Here is a 17,391-nt window from a genome sequence, read left to right on the forward strand (position 1 = left end):
GCACAAGTAGATTATTTGCGCTACATTGCGGAAAAGTTTGGATTTATTTTGCAGGTCGAGGATGTTGAAATATGTACAATGAATCATGTACATTTTTTAAAAGAGATAAAAAGGTCTTAACAAAATCGAAAATGCTGTTGGAATGAACGATGGAGTAACGAAAATTAAGTTTTTCTGTTCTGTAAAATAGACACTTTTCATTTTATAGACATGAAATTTTGTACACACTTACAGAAAAATGTTCTCTGTTCAACACTACAACAGTTGATCTGAATGCACTTTTTCATCCGATGTAGCAAACAGTCAAACAAAGTGACCATGTCCGCTTTGGCAATTGTCCTTTTCGCAGCATTATTCGAACACAATTTCTTTCGTGTCTTCAAATCACTGCTCCTTAATTGATTTTGGTGAAGAAACAAAAGATGCGGGATATTAAGTCTGCTGAAAATCGGAGATGTTCAGGGATTCCCCACTGCCAGAAATCCTGGAGATCGGTGACCATTCGAGCAGTGTGCACAAGCGCTTTGTCATGATGGAAGACATCTTTCTCAAGCAGGCCAGGCCGCTTTCTTCTGACTGTTGGTCTTAGCTTTATTTGAAGAACCATCTTGAACTAGTTAGCAATAGTGCCATCGAGGGTTAGCCAGTTCAAAACTACTCCTATGTGATCGAAGAACATGATGTGCTTCACGTTCAAACCACCGTGCTTGCTTCAAGCGTTCTGGGCTCGTGATGATCTTGGGTTTCTCCATTTTGCTGTCTTTTCAGTTCTGAGTCCCACGAATGACGCTCATGTTTATTCACTTATTATCATTCTTCTTTTTTTAAAAACATGTCCCTTTATTCTTTGCGACTTTCATTTGGTCCTCAAAATAAAAAAAGGGCAGCAATTTTAAGATGAGCGCTTTGTGCGCGAAACAAATAGTTCGGTAAGGTCTCCGGCCGAAGCAGACATAGTCACTCCTTTTGATGGCTGGCTACATCGGATGAAAAAGTGCATTGATCAACGGTTGCTTTATTGAATAGTAAACACGTTTCTATAGGTAGATCTATGTACAAAATTCCATGTCTGTAAAATTGTTGATTTTTAGAGAACACGGAAACTTACTTTTAGGATTGACCTTGCAGTACATTTAAAATAATATTTCCTTCGGGTCTCCCCAAAGTCCGCACATGCTATTGGTATGTGCTTGATATAAAATCGGCACTACAGCACCTGGAAATGGACGGCTGGTGCCTCTATAAATAAATTATTAATGGTCGAGGTCGATCGGTATCGCATCCGATATAAAAGCGGGGGGAGGGGGGGGGGGGGGCTGTCGTGGTCTAGAGGTACAGTGTTCGCCTCTCATCAGTAGGTCCCGGGTTCGAAAGCTGCTAGCGACGAAAAATTTTCTACTCTAAAACGTTCTTCCACTTTCTCCCCACCCCTCCTGCCTTCGGCCTCCTCTGGGCCCCTCTCATCTTTACTCCTGACTCTTTCTACTGTTTTCCTGGGGTTTTTTTCTCTTTCAGCCACACCCCTAATCTTAGAGTAGGTAAGATCTAATACCTAGCCTTCTCGGATATGGGCGGGAAATCTCCGAGTCCCGTGTACAAGTTGTGCGAGTAAAAGATCCCTTTTTGGTTTTAAAATCGATATGAGTTGGCTTCGGCCGCCACCAGGGCAATATTTAAAAATTCCTACCCAGACTGAAAAATTCCTTAGTAAAAATAAAAATATAGAGCACCTTCAAAATCGGCATGTGGCTGCCTGATGGCAAAGGGCTGTACAAAGTAGGAAAAATGGTCACATACGTAAAAATCAGTTGCACTGCAGAATTTTCTACGCAGTACAGTGCCATCCATGGCAGTAGCCACCGCAGAAAAAGTGAGGCCCCTGGGTGGAGTCACCTCTGTTCAGTGTTATTTGTGGACAGGGCGGCAGCTCGAACAGCTGAGTCCGATTCAGATCAATTTATTGTGGATATTTTTTCTGCGTTGGAGTATTGTTTGATGGATAGACAGAAGTGCACTGCAACCGTTCTTGTCGGGGAAAACTAGAAACCGTTAATGTTTGCCCATTTTTCAATATGAGTCTGCAGCAGTCTTTCTATAGATCTTATTTTAGGATTTCTAAATCGGCAACATATCAGAAAGTCGTTAACGTATAACGAGCGGTCCTTGTTGTTCTCTGGGGGGTCGAAATAATGGAATTATTTTTTATTCCAAATAGGCGAGGAGAAAAGGGTCTTCTCTCCGGAACACCTTCCTCCTGCAGGTGGGGATCGGAAAGGGAAGATCCGACACAAAAAGAAAGGAATGGTTCTGAAGAAAGTTGCCAAAAAAGGCAAGAAGGTGACCGCGCAGGCCAAAAGCACACAGGTCTAGAAGGATGCCGCACTTCTAAGGTGTATCGAAAGGTTTGTCATGTTCGAAAAAGATGGCGATCATGCGGTCTCCTTCGACAAGTCCCGCGTGTAAAAGTCTCCAGTCTAACCAGATGATCCAAAGTAGATCGTATTTTCCCGAGTCCGCACTGGAGACCGCTCAGCGAATCCGTCGTCTCCAGAAATCACAAAAGTCGCCTGTCGATTATTTTTCTTTCAAGTTTATTTAGACAGCTAGTACATGTGGTTGGTCTGTACGGTCAAACCCCGTTGTGCTGCCGGCCTTGGAACGAGCGTGAAGTTGGCGGTACAACGGGGCTGACGGTATAGTGGGATGGCTTCGACTGTCGTCTAGAATAGTGGTAGACACTAGAGACAAGTTATGGCCAGCCTTGATTGACTCATCTAGATGATAAATCTATCATGCGCGTTTGCCTAGCACATGGGAAAAACGAGTATGTAGCAAACAACTTCATGTACAGCTCAAGCTGAACTTCGTGTAAATTCAAACTAACTTTTTTTTTGCCGAATCAGAGGCGAGGCTATTATGTGTTAATGACCCTGTAGATGTACTTTTTCTATCAAACCCTATACTCGTCAGTCCTCAGGTCGCTTCAGACTCAGACCATTCATGTAGTATTGTGAGTCTTCACCCAGATATTTTCAATTTTGCTTATAGGCCTAGATGGTGCACTTACTTTGAAGTTTCTCGAGGCGGTTTTAAAATCTAATTCCACATTTTTTTAAAATATTGACCGAAGCTTAAAACTAATAGCATTTTCATAATCAGAGCAAGTGAGAAGCAAATTGGTGATAAATAAAATGCCAGGGATAGGTCAAACTCGTAGAGACGTGGGTAGAAGAACAGAGATCATCAAGCAGCCGCCAAGTAAGTGCCAGGGGTCGTGTGTAGTGTGTACCTCACACTCTGGCGGCCAATAAGCTGGCGGTACAGCGGGCCAAATGTACATTAGTTTACGGTGGGAGATGGGGCGGCTACACCCCCGAAAGTCCCGATTCGGCTCAAAACTATGAATTTTAAGTTGTAGGCATTTTTAGCTTCTTCAGCCTCTCATACAACTATTTCATCGCTTAAGAACCCCCTAAAGCCTTATTTCTTCCCATACCGTGCCGTGCATGTTTGTCACCATTTCCTCATAAAGTCAATCTTTATTTTTCTTTATCGCCCGTTTTCTCGAAACGTGGTTTTTTATATACTTTTTTGAATAACTCCAACAACAAAAAATGGAAGAAAAAATAAAATCTTTAGGAAGAGAAGATGTAATACTAAAAATGTATGAGATTAATTTTTAATATATGGGATAGTTTTTTGTTGGTCGTGTTTGGAGTGTGGATTTTCACGGATTTTTTTGCGAACGTGAATACTACCTCAGGCAAAAAAATCATTAAAAACTTTGTAGTACGTATAGGAAAAATTCATCACTAATATTTGTAAATCTATAGTTTGCTAAAATGCGTGCAAAAAAACAACAATTCATTTCCAAGAAAAATAAGTGCGGTATTCATTATATAAGACTGGTCAACAAAATCCAATATGGCCGCAGTATTCATGGAGACGAAACTTTTTTCTCATATTTGTTTGCGAATTTTATGACTCCTTACTATGCTTATTATATGTGTGAACTTTGGTAACATTTGATTCACTGATAAGCGAAATAGCCTTCAGGTGTACACCCCCCCCCCTTTTTTTTTAAAAATAAGGACCGTACAACTCAGGCGGTGCAAAGGCGCAATGCTATGTTTAGATAGGCAAAGCCTGGCGGTAATGGGGGCTGGAGGTACAACAGGGGGGGGGGGGGCACAATGAGGTTTGACTGTAGTCGGAAGGATGTGCGTGGTCTATGTTTGGTTTTCGTATTGGAATGACATTGGCGAGTTGCCAGGATTCAAGAAAGGTGTGTAGTGAGTGCCACATGCCATTGTACACGTTTAGAAGAAGTGTGAGTGTTTCTGTGGGTAGGTCTGATGATTTGATTATGTTTATCATCTGGACCCGGGACGTTACTGGCCAGGTCTGAGTTCTTCTAAAGTGAAGTTTCCGTTGTAGGGTTCACTGTTGTTTGCGTTGAAGTTTAGGTGTTGTTGTTTTCGGTTGGTTTCGATGCTCTGGAAGATGTTACTGTAGTTTGATATGGATGATATTGTCGAAAGAGATAGAGCTATGGTGTTTGCTACGAACCGGATGGTGTCTGTGCACTTCCCTAAAACCTTCTTAACTACTTTAAACACGTTGATGTCTTACTGTCAATTATGGAGATGTAATTTCTGAAAGACTGTCTTTTGTTCTCTCTTTGGGGCATCAATGTGCCTATGCTCGAGCTTTTTGGAAAACAGCTGTTATCTGTAGTATTGTCGATGGCTCTCCTATACCCTGCCTTCTATGGCATCATCACACTCCCCAGAAAGATAGACTCTGTTCTTCCTGGGTTGTAGAGATGTTTTTGGAATGTAGATCTATTTTTGACATATTTCTGGGAAAGTGTTTCGTGAAATTTGTTCTAGTTGAGGCCGAGAGTGGGGTTCAAAATTTTGAAGCATTCAGTGGCGAGCCCATGTCACTGCGCTTTTTTTTTTTAAGTTAAGGCGTTCTGGGATCAGATTGCTTTTTAGACGAATTGGGAAATGGTCCGCGTGGTCATACTCAGTTATACTCAATTATGTTCTGGAAGGCGCTCTTCAAAGATCAGACTAAAGGGAAACATTTCAGAAAATTATAGCAACATAGATGCCGGTGTAAACTGGATGGAGCATCGTTGTATACCTGGTGGGGATGGCGAGTGAACATCTGGTTGCGGTAGTGCCTGTGGTAATGGTGGTGGTTGTTCTGGTTGTTGTTGCTGTTCTGGTGGTGGTGGTGGTGAAGTAGCAAATCCCGGTTTTCTGGAGAACCGAGGATCGAAACAAACAGCTTGACCCGGGCGGCACTCGTGACGAGTCATGTCGAATCTATGAGGAGTAAAACAAAAGTTACCTTTTTTTAAAAAGGATGGGTAACTATGTTAAGCACGTTCTGTCGATGTGTACGATTGATGGATCACGCAAAGCATTTTGTGGATTCACGGAATGCGCAACAATCCATCGATTGCAGCACATTCTGTTGATCGATGGATCGCGAAGCACTTTTTGTGGATCAATAAATTGAAGTCGGCAGAATTAAGTGGTGATAGTAGTAGTACTTGTACTTATTGGTAGTGGTAGTGGTAGTGGTAGTGGTAGTGGTAGTGGTAGCGGTAGCGGTAGTGGTAGTGGTAGCGGTAGTGGTAGTGGTAGCGGTAGTGGTAGTGGTAGCGGTAGTGGTAGTGGTAGTGGTAGCGGTAGTGGTAGTGGTAGTGGTAGTGGTAGTTGTAGTGGTAGAAGTAGTAGTAGTAGTAGTAGTAATAGTAGTAGTAGTAGTAGTAGTAGTAGTAGTAGTAGTAGTAGTAGTAGTAGTAGTAGTAGTAGGAGGAGGAGGAGGAGGAGGAGGAGTTGGAGGAGTTGGAGGAGGAGTAGGAGTAGGAGGTGTAGTAAGAGGAAAAGAAGAAGGAGAAGGAGTAGGAGAAGGAGGAGGAGGATGAGTAGGAGTAGGAGTAGGAGTAGGAGTAGAAGTAGGAGTAGTAGTAGGAGTAGTAGTAGGAGTAGGAGGAGTAGGATGAGGAGGAGTAGAAGTAATGGTAGGAGAAGGAGTACGAATAAGAGTAGGATAGGAGTAGTCTGCTGTTTATTGTGATGAATGTCCATCTTTAAAAAAACGTTAAATACTAGTCTAGGAAGCTCAAATGTGGCATCCTATCTGTTCTTTGAGAATTGTGATAGTTGGTGCTTGACACCTGCCTGAAGGTGGAGGAATTGGATTAAAATATTAAGGTAAGTTATTTAGTCATACGTATGACTTTAACTCCAGAGTCTGTTGGATTGAGGATCCACCTCGGAAAGGTTAAGTCCTAAGGATAGATGCACTGCGAAAGGAGCAGGTCACAGTAGAGGGAAATCCTTCTGCTATCTTTGGAGTATAATTGACAAAGAGGGAGGAACATGCGCTGAAATAAAGTCCCGCACTGGAAAGGCACACATGGCATGTATTTCCTTGAACAGGATTTGGAGGACCACTACGAACAAAGCTGAGGATTTTCAACTCAAATGTGAAATCAATCTTGTTGTGTGGATGTGAGACATGGAACGCATCTCAGACGTGCATAAAGAGGATCCGGGTTTTCTTGAACAAGTGTCTGAGGAAGTATTAAGAAGAACGAGACAAAGCCCAGTCCGAGATGAGGCGGGAAGAAGGCGTTGGCGATGGATTGGACACACTTTCAGGAAGTCAAGCAGCTGTATAACAAGGAAAGTGTTAGATTGAAAGCCGCAGGGGAAGACCACGTGGAACCTTGAGAAGAGTCATGGAAATGGATGTACAGAAAAGTTGGAAGGCATGGAGTGATATCAAGCGACTAGCCCAGGATAGGGAAAGGTGGAAAGTGTTTGTTCGTGACCTATATCCTGATCCAGGGTTAGAAAGGCAATGATGATGATGATGCTGACGTTAACTTCCGCTTATTGCAATGTCAACAAAATGGATACGGACGTCATCTGATGATAACACCTTATTTCATAGCAGAAAAACGAAACACTCGACACTCGGATAAGGTCTAAGATCCGTTGCGCATTCTACGGATCCACAAAAAGCGCTGCGCGGTCCACCGATCTAAAACAGAATGCGCAACAATAGATGGATTTTTGCACATTCCATGAATCCACAAAATGCTTTGTATGATCCACCGATCGCGCAAATCGACAGAACGCACCTAACAATTACACTCAGTAACGACTGAAAGGGATATATATTATTCTGCACGTTTGTTTTTTCCACGCACTCTTTTCCCCCGCCTTTTGCCAATTTCATTTTTCACGAACGTTTTTGAATTCGCAATTCCAGTACAGTAGAGCTGCTTTTAACATTTCGCGAACGACTTGAAATCGAGATTTTTTTTTTTTAATAGGACAATTGCAAATTCAAGTCACGCACGGAAAAGAGACTGTGCACAGTAGTTTAAACTACACCTTCTTAAACACATTTTAACATGTTTGTATTTCTTAGCTTTTCCATAGTTGGACATTAGCTTTTAGACTTTTCTGCAATAAAATACTAGTTCTCTTACCTTTCTGTCTGTCTGTGTTGTTTTGGTTCCAAGCCAGGTTCCTGTGTCCAGTTCATGTCTTCTGGTACCCCCCCCCCCCCCCCCCCCCCTCCCTTCTTCTCTTCTCTTACCTTGCTTTTTAACATTTACTTCGCTTTAAAATAAATGTACAAGGTCTGTACGGCCTTAAGAGTACGCTTAAGTACACATATGACTCCAGAATCGATTCATGTCATGGCATTTAAACGAATACTCGATGTCTTTTGATACTTACAGCAAATAAAGGCAAATAAACAAGCAAGCTAACGAACGAACGAACGAACGAACGAACGAACGAACGAACTAACAAACTCAGTCAGTCAGTCAGTCAGTCAGTCAGTCAGTCAGTCAGTCAGTCAGTCAGTCAGTCAGTCAGTCAGTCAGTCAGTAAGAAAGTATGTAAGTAAGAACTGGCTAACTAACTTAACTAACTAACTAGTAAACTAATTAGCAAACTGACTAACTGAACAACTGAATAACTAAGTATCAGACTAGCTAACTAACCATTTGACTGACTGACTAACTAACAGACTAATTAATAAACTAACATCGAAGCCTTTTTCAGACAGAACATGAGGCACATCACTGTAACCCCTCCCCCTCCCCCTCCCAACCCCAACCCCTAACCCCTCCAGCCCCCCCCCCCCCAATCAAAAGAAAACCCCCACTCTCACCATACCTGTCTTTCTTTCTTTGCCTAGTATTCTCCATAAAATGCTCCCTACTTTTCCCAAAAGATGTCAAGTAGACAGTTAATCCAAACAGTTTTGATGACAGCCATCATCTCTCACACTATTTCTCAAATTTCCTAAATTATTGTTCTCTCTTCCGTTTTGTCTCTTTCTTGATCTCTTTCTCGGTCTCCTTTCACTCTCTTCTTTCTCTCTCCTCATCCCCTCCCCCCAAACCAACTCTTTACTTTTCCTCTCTCTACCCTTCTCTTTTTCCACCTCTCTTTTCTTCTTTATCTCTATCACTTATCTCTCTCATTCTCTCTCTCTCTCTCTCTCTCTCTCTCTCTCTCTCTCTCTCTCTCTCTCTCTCTCTCTCTCTCTCCTTCTCTCTCTCTCTATTTCTCTGTGTGTATGTGTGTGTGTGTGTGTGTGTGTGTGTGTGTGTGTGTGTGTGTGTGTGTGTGTGTGTGTGTGTGTGTGTGTGTGTGTGTGTGTGTGTCTTGTTGTGTCACCCCCATTTTGTTATATATCTGTACTGAACGTCTTAACACATTCGCTACGTCGTTACCTTTGTCAGTTCAACACCTTAAAGCATCTCTATCATTCTTTCTGAAGTGCCAAGTAGTATTCAGAACTCTTTTTAATAAGGTTTATGACACAAGTGCATTTTATGTTACACTCCATTTCGTGAATTTGTCCTTGGAATTTACTCATTGGTTAAAATCACTTTTGGCAAAGATCAAATTAATTTCCACTTTGTCCTTCATTATAATTTGTAACAATCTATTTTTCTATTATCTTGGGCATACTCTATGGTTGTTTTTAACAGGCCATTGAAATTGCTGTATGAAGACTTTAGCCCGTGTTCTCCCTTCCAATGTGTACAGAAAACATGTTTTCGAAAACAGACCTTCAGTTTGATAAAACTGATGACCAAGCAGACAAACGGGCATACCTACAGCCTACAGACAGATTAACCCCAGCTTGGATACTGTAGCTCTAAACTAGGGTCACCAAACTTTTTTCAAGTGGGTCGAATAAATTAGAGAATGCCAATTGCGGTTATTATATTATTTAGTACAATACAATACACCGGATACATAAATGAATAACGTCAACCACAATATACAAAAGAAAAAATACGCACACAATTTTTTCAGTCATCACAGTAAGAATTTCTATAACAAGAAAGATATATCGTATCAGATGTGGATATAATCTGATTCTCAAAAACAAATTTATGAAAGTCTAGAGAACGTTGAAAACACATCTTCCACGTTTTTTTCCGCGCATGGTGACATGACGGTGGGCCAAACGAACTGACCTCGCGGCTAGATCTTCCAGACAGAGAGATAGATAGATCGATAGATCGATAGATAGATAGATAGATAGATAGATAGATAGATAGATAGATAGATAGATAGATGCTTACTTCATTCCTTCGTGGCACTGATACAGGGAGAACTGGCCCTTCAAGCAATAAAGGAACCGAGAGCCCATGTCTGCAGGTGTCTGGCCCAGCCACGGACGAATTGGTTCACATACGAACTCCGAATCTTTCACCATCATCGGCTGTGACAGGGACAACATGCAGTCCTGTTGGGCAACAGTTGCTGCGATAAACGCCAAACAGAGTAGAAGCTTGCACCCCACGTTCAGGGCCTCCATCTGTGCATGAACAAATACAGTACAATGCAATAGGATTTAATATGAGTAAATGCGTTCGATGTTACTGTTTCAAAGTAAACTGTGTGTTTACCATTCTTACAGAAGACAAAGGAATTGAAAGGGGGGGGGGGGGCGTTGCTGTTGTACAAGCGTATATTGACATGTTGACTTACGTGGCTACATTGCTATCAAAAGTTCGGTCGCACCTTAAAACAAAGATCCTATATTCTAGGGCAAGCATGGGCAAACGTTTCCAAGTCACGGGCTGGATTGAATTATTCCTAATAGCATTATCTCGTGGATCACAGAATGAGAAAATCGGGTGAAATCGGTAACCAAGCTCTCAAGAAGTGAGACTTCTGACATTTTAGCATTTGTCACTCAAGGGCATTTCAAAAGACAAGATACTTAGATCAATAATAATTGCTTCCAGCGGGGCTCGTAAACTATTGCTTTTGATTTTCAAGAAAGACAGATTTGATTTTAGGAATAAATAACTCACTGCGAGCCCCATTCATAATGACAGTCAAAAATTGTTTATTGTCAAATATCTCCTCAGCTATCAAACTTTGACGCTCCAGCTTCTGCACAATGTATCTTCACAGATCAATATTATGTTTGTAAACATCTGTGAGCTGTGTTCTAGAAAATTATTTATCCCTATCCGTAAGCCCTGGGGTCATTTTGTGTACCCCCGGGATTGCGTTCTTCACATGTTAGAATACTTCTAGAGCGAAGATCTCTTTGAAACTTTTAGTATTTCTCAAAAAATCATTTTGACAGACTGCTATGCAAAGCGTACGAATCGGATTAACGAGTAAATTTCCTCTATAGAAAGTGGTGGCACAGAGTTCCCTACGCCGTATGGATACGATAGTAAAACACGGCTTATGGATTAGGTTAACAAGTACTAATTAAAACTCCCAGTGGGATTGGTTTCTAGATATTCTTAAAAGATTTACAACTTGGACAACATTGCTTTTTAAAACAAGTCCGTATTTTTTTTCTAATTGCAACTGTATGCTTACTGAACACATGATATGAGATCTTTTAATGCAAGAAATGTTCACTATAAAATTAATTTTTTGTATTAAGGCTGTGATGTCAAGGGACATGACTCTTGTCTTTACTGTGGGAACTAGATAATTAGGGGAGTAGCACGCCCTTGGATGACGTCAATAGCTTAGCGCGAAAAATAGAGAGATCGTCTGAGAGATTCACGGACACAGTCAGTCGAACTCAGGACCACGACGAGACAACACCTACCTTGGATGGGGGCCCCCTGACAGACCCGACGCACCGGACCGCCAGGTAACTTTACATAAGGCTACTGAAGAATGTCATGGGTGAGCTGTGACGTAGGTCATATTATGCGTATGCAAACTGTGTGTGAGAAGCTGGAAGTGTTGTGAACAGCCCCTTTTTCCGCGTGACAGGGATTAAAATTTATGGTTACTTTTACCTCAATCGTTGTGGAAAAATATAATGAAGCTAACACAAATTGATACAAACTGCTGTGCAAAGTATGCGTGATATCGACTCACCCGTTAAAGATATATTGAAAATAAGTTGCGCCACAAATGTTTGATCGCACTACAATACTGGGTCGAATCGCAGCCCGTGGGCAGTACATGTAGTTTGCCAATGCCTGCTCTAGGATCTTTGATTATTAAAACTAAGCTTTTTGTGAGTGTTTTTCGGCGCTCGCAACTGCATAAGGTCATATTATGAGCTCACGGGATACACTAAGGATTTTTAGTTTAGTTGGAATAAATTTTGAATTTTGCCCAGATGGCGGAAGAAACCTACTCTTTTCGGTTTTAGGACCACCAAGGGATCTTTAACGTACACTACTTGCACACGTGACCTCCGAGATTTTTTTGCTGTTATCCGAGAAATGCAGGGTATTCGATCTTACCTACCCTAAGATCAGGGGTGTGGAAGAAAGATAGCAGTAAGAAGGAGCCATGGAATAGCAGAAGAAATATGGTAGGAAGAGTCAGGAGCCGAGAGGAGAGGCAAAGGGAAGGGGGAGCAGTAGCGTCGGGTGGGTTGTAAAGAGGGTGGGGGCTGTTAAGTTTTAGATGACATGAGTTGACAAACACTCAGTAAGTAGCCATGTTAAGCTCCAAACGCAGTGGGGAACAACTTCAATACGTCTCCACCTAACCCTGGCCTTCACCCCCGCCCCCTTGCTAATTGTTTTAAACCAGTCAGTGCTCTAGATCTACGTTAGGCTTACTACAAATGTGCATCCTTGCGCCCGTCACCCGCTGGCTGCACCAGTGAAGAGACAGACGGCGAGGATGGTTTATGCTCGTCGCACCGCTTGCGGAAGTGTCTGCTGGGAGCAAGCAAAATCTTTGCACCAAAGTTATTTTTGTCACTGTAGAGAAATCTAGGCTTCGTTCTTCCGCACGAGAAGAAAGGTGCATGAAACTGCCCTTCGCAGCACCAATTTGGTGCAAGCTAAAAATGTGATCCAAGTTTCCGCGAGCCTATCTCTACTACATTAGTAGAGTCTACGGTAACTCAAAGTAGAATGGGTATCGAAACTGTTGTCTCCTTCTATTGTGGAGCAAGTCCTGTTGCTGCACGAAGTAATTAGAAATCTTTACATCTCTCAGATTGTGAGCAAAGTGAGTTGTTAGTATTGTTTCACTTTATTGCAGCTTTTATGCGGTTTTATGTAGAAACAGTTGTAAACATCGATAGATGTAGATTACTGCAGATTCTAATTGACTTTCTCTAGAAATCTTAATAGTAGCTACTAAGCCTATTGCCCATTCGCTCACTTTCGAATTATGCACCACCTTATCTGCAACCCACGCGACGCCGCTGGCTGCACGATAGAACTGAGAGTGCCGCAAACGCATTGTGATAAAACGTGTATTCAACTTCTGCCCTATAGTGACTCGATGACCTGAACACTGAACAAATGCGAGGGCCTAGATCACCTGACGATCAGGCTAATTCTACATGTAAAAATGAAGGCTCTATGTGTTGTGGCTCTGCAGCTCCTTCTTTTATACTGGCTTGGTAAAAGACGTTATAGGGGTCAACGGGTGCATGTGATATTTAGGAAAAAGGAAAGATTGGGTGAACATCATCATCTTTTGGATGAAGTTCTGAACGACGAAGTAAAGTGCATATAGAATCTATATATTATTATATAGATTACATCAGAATGAAACCATCAACATTTCACACACTCTTGGAGCTAGTGAGTCCAGCTATCATCAGGCGCACGACAAACTTTCGAAAGCCTTTGTCCCCGAGGGAACGCCTTTTGATTACTTTGAGGTAACGTGGCTGATCTGTTCAGTATCATCATCATCATCATCATCATCATCATCATCATCATCATCATCATCATCATTACTGTCGTCACCATCACCATTGTCACCATCTTCATAGAATTACTACAGCATTATCGCCTAAAAAGGTACCAAGGAAAAGGGGAGGGAGAGGAGGCTGTAGAAAGAAAGGTTCCGGGATGAGGAAAAGTCGGATAAAATCAGACAGGCTTAGAAACAAACGCCTAGCCATATGCTACTGGAATTGCAGCAGTGTCAGGCAAACAGGTCGAGACCTGGAAAAGCTTATCTATCAAACGGATATTATGATGCCCCAGGAGACGATTGTAGAAAATTTCAATTGCCCTGGCTACAAAACCTACACGAATCCATGTAGGTAGACCCATCATGGACAACTAATATTAGTCAAACGGGGCGTTAGACACAAACTGATTGATGTTAAGCGATTCAACAGGGAGGACAGGGGGGTCCAAATTATGGAGTGTGAGGTGAGGAAGAGGAAATGGACGCTTGTCAACATCTATGTGAGCAATAACAGTGCCAGGATAGAGGAAGATTGGGACTTCCTGGAGGAGCTCGGCCAACTGAGTGAAACGGTGATGATCGTAGTGGACTTCAACGCCAGGGGTGTCGCATGGGGAAATGTACATGATAACATTCAAGGAAAGGCGCTGGAGAAGGCGATGACAGAGAGACGTTTTTCCATCCTCAACGGAACACACATGAAAAGGATTGCACAGCGCATGGATGCGATCATCTGCCTTGTTCCGTAATGATCAATTGCCACGAGGGGAAGGATGAAAAATGCAAAATGGAAAAAACATTCAGAAATGGAAAGGACAGTGGCTCTACTGTGCTGCAAAAAAAAAAATAAGGAGAAAGGCTTGGGCATCACGCGCAACTAGATCCAACTTTGTTCAGCCGCCTTATTGGAATCCTAGGCTTGAAGAGCTGTGGCTACAGGGGAGAAGGTCAACAAGAGCATGGCATAGGGCGAGGAAATCAGACAAGGTATCAGACGAAGAAAAGAATACTCTCAGAGAGCGGATGAAAAGAGACGGGTGGCTTTTCAGGAAAAGTGCAAATGAGGCCAAGCAGGAACGGTGGGAGCAGTAGGTGACCGAGGTGTCATCAAAGAAGGCACTACACATGTTCTGGAAATTTCACAGAAAAATGAAGGGATTAAGGACTGACGCTGGCTCTCTGTCTGTTAAAGATGAGAACGGTAGGCTACTGGAGACAGATGAAACAAAAGGCCGGGCTTTCTTTGAGAGGTACATCAAGCAGACTCACAAGGGCAACATGGAGGAGCGTGCTAACATCAGGGTAATTATGAAAACTGCTGTGCCAGAGATGCTGTATGGAGAGGGTGTCACAATACAGGAAGTGAAGTGGGTAATAAGCGGAACGAAGCATAGTGCAGCTGGGCCTGATGGGGTAAAATACAGCCATCATAAGGATGCAGATGAAAAAGACCTACAGGGCATGGAGGACTTCATCGAGAGTCCGGCCAAAGGCAAGATCCCTGAGGAGTGGCTACACAACTACCTCATGCCTCTTCCAAAACCAAGCAAAGACCACTCCAACATCAAGGGATACAGAATTATCACCATGCAGAACACGTATAGAAAGATCCTGGAAAAGATTGTGGCCAAAAGGCAGACATATTACCAAGAAAGCAAAAAAACTCCTTCCAGACGGCCTTGGAAGCTTCAGACCAGGGAAACACACCTGCACAAGCACGGCTGTGTTAGCATTTGGTGTATTTGAAGATGACTGAGTTCCAGAGAAAGGAGGAGACAGCAATGGCTGCTATAGACCTTGAGGATGCTAACAACCGAGTTGATTACGGCAAGCTCATGGATCTCCTGATGGAAATGTATGTTGACCCCTGGTTGGTACAATGGATCTCTGAGGCTCTGTTTGAGAGGAAGGTGGCGCTGAGAAGTGGGCGACGGGTGTCAGACTCTGTAGTGATTGCCTCAGGACTGCCACAAGGATCAGCCTTATCACCGGTTCTGTTCAACATATATACATAAAAAATTGCCAGGATCCGTGTAAGTGGAGCAAGAAGAATCCTAACCTTTGCAGATGATGTGATGGGATGGTCTACTGACAAGGTCGTGATAGGCTAGCGATTTGACGGATGCTACAGGACAGGCTGAGCAAGGTCGCAGATTGGTTTGAGGAATACAATGCAGTCATCAATCCGGACAAAGCACAGGTCATCTGGTGCTCACTCAACAACCGTACTGTGAAAGATCCTACCCCTCCAATTGTGTTTCTAATAGACAGACAGCATGAGTTGAAGTACCTGGGAATCACTCTGGACAGGACACTTTCTTTCCGAAGACATATTGACATTTTTGCCTTCAGGGCTCAGAATGGCATCAATGTAGTGAAGACCTTGGCTTCAGTGGGAATTCAACAGAGAGTTATTTTTCTCCTAATGCAGCTGGAGGTTCTGTCGGTCATAGACTATGGTCTGGGCATCCTCTCCCAGTTCAAGACTCAGATACACAGGTTGGAGAGAGTACAGAATGCAGCTATGAGGGCCGTTCTGGGTTGCTAAAAGTAAAAGGCATCCATGTTTTCTGTATGAGATACATCCTTGACCTGACCAGCATCAAAATGAGGCATAAGGTGGCACAGGCAAAGCTGTACTTGAATATTTTGGGAAACTGAGGTACTCTTTGCATGACAACCTTAGTAGCATTAAAGGAAACAGGATCAAACGGGGCAACTCATGGATTGCAGAAGTCGAAGACTCCTTTTGGAAAGTTTGTGGCATCGATGATATATGCTGTGGAAAGGAATGGTTTGAACTGAGCCCCGATTGCAGAAGCCTGGCCAACGTTCACATCACTTTGTGTCGTGAAAGACGGGAATGTGCTGCTGTCATTAACGACAATGACAAACGACAGTTAATTGAGGAGCATTCCAAGCCAGAAGACCCAGTGATCTATACGGATGGATCGGGCAGGAGAGGTGAGAGAAGTGGATGGGGTTTTCCGGTGTACAGTGGGACCAAAAAGGTTCATAGCATGTCAGGGGCCATAGAAAGAACAACTTCAAGCATGAAAATGGAGATTGAGGCCATAACAAGAGCACTTGGCTGGCTTCAAAATACAAGACCAAGAAATACCCATCTCATTATTGTCACAGACTCCCAGAGCATCCTGCGAAGGGTTAACAAAGGGCTGAGTGAATCAATGAACCCAATACAACACTCATCACTTAGAGCCATCACGTGGATATTTTGTCCTGGGCACTCTGGAGTGAAGGGCAATGAGGAGGCTGATAGGCTGGTAGGCAGTGCAGTGGTTGATGGTGAGGTGAAATTTGACAAAGGAGAAGTGTTGAAGACCCTGGAGGAAAAGTTGGGGGATGAGGAAGACAGAGAGACAACAGAACACCACGCAATCATTGGGATGCGGGAAATGGGGGTAGAGAGGGGAGAAGGAAGAAAGGAACGATTATCTGGAAAGGAAAGACGGCGTCATAATCAGACAGCCACCGGAACCATCTGTATGGATACCTCGCGGGCTTTGGTGCTGGGGGGGAACTAAGCACTTATGGACCTGTCCAGTGTGCAATGACGCCGTAGCCCAGAACAGGTAATACAGGTAATAATACAGCTTCTTTGTGTGGATCATACTACAAAAGTACCGGACTGGCTGTCAGAGTTGTTTTCATTTCATTGAAGGCTTTGTCGTGATGAGGAAGCCATTGCCACTCCACGTCAATTTCAGAAGCTCTCTCAAGGATGCTGTGCGTTCTGACATATTGGGCACAAACTTAGTGAGGTATGTGACCATGCCGAGAAATCTCATCAGACCCTGTTTGTCCACTGGAGCTGGCATCTTCATGATGGCTGAATTGTTTTCTGGGTCTGCCTTCACCCCTTTGAATGTGTCCGAGGTACTTGAGTTCAGTCTTTAGAAACTCACATTGAGGTATGTGGCCATAAGTGTTCTCAAAATCCTCCATCCTGCTGCCAATACACCAAAGGCACTGAATGGATCTTCTTATCCAGGAGTATTTTTATACGTAATGGCTGTTTCAACATTTGGAAATATGATCGAAGACATCGGTCGTCTTGCTTCAGATCAAGAAAGAAATGTTTAAATGCTCTACATGAATCCCATTTGGCCACTCTGATAAACCCACCACTCTTTCCGGAGGGAGGGGG

The sequence above is a fragment of the Aplysia californica genome, unplaced genomic scaffold, assembly GCF_000002075.1.
Source record: "Aplysia californica isolate F4 #8 unplaced genomic scaffold, AplCal3.0 scaffold00314, whole genome shotgun sequence".
In the NCBI taxonomy this organism is placed as follows: Eukaryota; Metazoa; Mollusca; class Gastropoda; order Aplysiida; family Aplysiidae; genus Aplysia; species Aplysia californica.